The sequence below is a fragment of the Triticum dicoccoides genome, chromosome 2B (genome assembly GCF_002162155.2).
Source record: "Triticum dicoccoides isolate Atlit2015 ecotype Zavitan chromosome 2B, WEW_v2.0, whole genome shotgun sequence".
In the NCBI taxonomy this organism is placed as follows: domain Eukaryota; kingdom Viridiplantae; phylum Streptophyta; class Magnoliopsida; order Poales; family Poaceae; genus Triticum; species Triticum dicoccoides.
In genome coordinates, this window is record NC_041383.1 from 4,235,065 (window position 1) to 4,238,748 (window position 3,684).

Consider the following 3,684-nt stretch of genomic DNA (forward strand, 5'->3'; position numbering starts at 1 on the left):
ATTTTGTAACCAGAACCTTCCCCTTTAACTCCACCTCTTAAATCTCGGGACGAGATTTCTTGTAGTTGAGGAGATTTGTAACACCCCGGTAATAAAGCTACAGTAACCACACACCCTAATGGTGCCATGTCATCGCTGTTAAGATTCTAATCTCACTTTGAACCAAACTGAATTCAAATTCAATTTAAATTAAAGTCAAACTATTAATTCTTCAACCGGTAAAACAAAAATGTTCGCTAGTTTGCAAAAATTCACTAACTAATTGTGTTGAATAAACCAATATTATAGGAATTACTAAAGTACCCCCTTAACCTGTTTAAAATTGGACCAACAGCTTTTAATTGATCCTTTTCAATTTAAATAAATATTTACACTTTTCAAAATAAGATAGAACTTGTTGTGCTAGCTCATAGCATCGCATGGTATTTAGGTGTCAAGTTTCAGGTTAAACAAAATACAATTGCTATTTATTAAAAATGCAAAACAGAGCAGAATCTGAAACAAAATAAAAATAAAAATGGAAAGATGAAAGACCTAAACTACTGTGCATGTGGGGCTCTAGTGCATACGGTATGGCCTGGCCCAATTTGGTCAGCCTTTCGACCTCCTCCCGCAACAGGAGAAGGCCGAGGCGCCATGGCCGCTGGGAGCTCGCCTCCGCGCACTGCTGCGCCACGGAGGGGATAAGAGCAAGCCCCTGTGCCCCCTCACTCTTCCCCTGTAACCCTAGCACGCCCGTTCCCCTCGCTCGTTTCTCTCCCCCTCGAGTTCGTCCGCGCCCGAAGACGCAGTCGCCGCCGCCCCATCGTTGTCGCGGCCACCGAGCTTCCCGCGGGCTGAAACCTAGTCAGGAGACGCGTCGGGCTCGTCTACTTCGACTACAACCACCGGTTCGAGTCGGGGCACCGTCAAACTTTGGGATCGAGCCGTCTTCCCCGCCACAGCCATCACCGCCGTCGATTCGCTCCACCGAGCCTCCCCCGAGCTCGCCTTTGCACAACTACAGGGCCCGGTGAGGCCACCTCGTCCGATTCCCTTCGATCCCCTTTGATTCTTCCTCTGATTTAGGCCGTATTTCGCCGCTAGACGCCGCGCCCCCACTCGCTGCTACCTTCTGTCGTCGCCGCGGCAACTGTCGCCGCACGCCATGTTGGCCCCCTGTTCACCGGCCGCGCCTGCGCCGCCCTCTCGCCGGTCGTCGCCTGCCCTGGTCGGAGCCGTCCCATCCCCATCCGCGCGCGCCCTGCTGCGCCTGACGCCGTCCGCGCCCGCCGCTGCCTGGCGCGGCTGTCCCCGAGCTCGGCCATGTTGGCGCCGTGATGCGCGTGCGTTTGCTCGGCTGCTGCTTTGCGGTTGCTGATGCACTGCCGCTGCTCGTCCTGCTGCTTGTTGCTTAGCTGCTGCTCGGCTACTAACTGCTACTGCTGCTGCCGAGCCATGTTATTGCCTTCTTGCTACTGCTGTTTCTTGCTACTACTGCCGCTGCATAGCTACTGCCGTCGCTGCTGTTTCCTTAACTGCTACCGCTGCTGTTTGCTGGTCACTCTGGCTCGTAGCTGCAAGGTTGTTTGCTGAAGAAACAACTGACGAAACTGAACCGTGAAGAAACCCACGAGACTACCAGAGAGCTTGCCCCATCCAAGCTTGGTTATGTGCTATGTGTGCGTTTGTGTACACACCCGTGAGGCTGGCCGTGCAACCAGGCCGGCCATTGTTGATTAGAGCTAGGTGGTGCTAAATTAGTCTGGTAACAGATGACGTTTGGTCCCCCATTAATTAGGTTTGTTTTATTTATTTGTTTATAGGTATAGCATATGACATGTGGACCCACATGCACTGTTCACTTTTTGACCCATTCAACTTTGACTTGTTGACTTTGACCGGCCCCACCTATCATAACCCCATGTGGGTACACTCCGTGTACCCATGGCAAATTGCAGTTTATTTTCGAATTAATAATAAATCCAGAATTTTAAAATATTGTTTAAAACTTTAGAAATCATAGATAATAATCCGTAACTCGGATGAAAAAGTTTTATACATGAAAGTTGCTTAGAACGACGAGAGGAATCCGAAAACATGGTCCGTTTACCTGTCAGAGGCCTCTAACTATCTGAACATGGAACTTTCCCCCTCCGGTCTTTTGTCTGACATAGGTCCGGAACCGGGAAAACATTCCCGGCGGACTTCCCCCTTCACCGGTATCGTGTAGCACCGCGTTACAATACGTCTAGCTCTACCTGTTGTCTTGTTATGCACTTGCTTGCTATGTATTTACTGTTTCTCCCCCCTCTTCTCTTCGGTAGACCCCTTGATGATGCTGATGCCCCTGTGATTGACTACGTCACCGATGACCCCTCCGTCTCGTCTGAACAACCAGGCAAGCCCCCCCTTTGATCATCCCGATATCGCCCATTCCATTCTCTCATGCTTGCATTAGATTTTGCTATTGTTATTGTTTGCTCCTATTCTGATGCATAGCCTCCTTTTGTAACCTGCTTATTGTTACCTTACCGGCTTATCCTAAACTGCTTAGTATAGGTTGGTTAGTGATCCATCAGTGACCCCCACCTTGTCCTTGTTACCCCTGCTTCATCATTTGAAGACCCGATCAACGGGATCGAAGACCAGGCCCCGGCACCGCACATCACTTTCCCCTTAGTTGCTCGACACTACTGGGATACTATCGAGTGCCGAGGGTGAGACCTCTACAACACTTCTGATGTTAACCCTGTAGTGTAGCTATTCGGTCGTGGTCATCGAGGGTGATGTCCTCTTTAACCACTTCCGATACGACTCTGTCGTGCAACCCCTCAAGTGTGAACCTCGAGGGTGATTCCTCTACGTTCACCTTGATGATTACATTGAGTGGAACCCACCGAGGGTGATTCCTTGGGTTTTCCTCTTGATGTTTGGACACACGGATACTTGGACTTTACAACTGTTACTTGGAAAGTGATGTGGAGACGGGTTGACCTGGAAGGTGCCCGTGAGATAATTACGAGGCGTGGCCGGGCATTCTTAGCCCTTGCCGCAAGTCCTCGAGATGGGGCAACGGGGTCACCTCTTTCGTGAATCTCTGCTTGTTACCGCGCGTTCCTAATCCACTACGATTTGGATATTTGATCCAAGGGGCCTCTGGCCTGATAGCACTAACCATCACGTGGGCATAGTATGGGCGTTCTGCGTCGTATACATCAGCCAAAGCTTAATAGACGTCAGCGACTGAGTGGCGCGCGTCGGGTTGGACTGCGCAAGCGCCTGCCTTGTTGAAGGAGGTAGCTAGGTCTGCTCACCGGCCGCGTACGCAACGTGCAGGAGTTTCTGGGGAGATGGCCCATGACCCCTGGGGGCATAGGTTTAGTCCGGCGTGCTGACCTCTCTGTTAAGTCTAGGTCGGGTTGCGGCGTATTGTTTGGCCGAGGCCGGGCATGACCCTGGAAAGTGTGTCCGGCCGGAGTTAAGCGAGCGTGGTGGGTAAGTTGGTGCACCCCTGCAGGGAAGAAAACATCTATCGATAGCCTGTCCTACGGTAACGGACACTTGGAGTTGTATCCCGATCGATACAACTAGAACTGGATACTTGTGATGAGAACTGGATGGTGATGAGGATTTGATTGTGATGATAACTGGATAGTATGGCTCTGGGATTGCTTTCTCGCAGGGAGTCGAGAAAGGATCTCT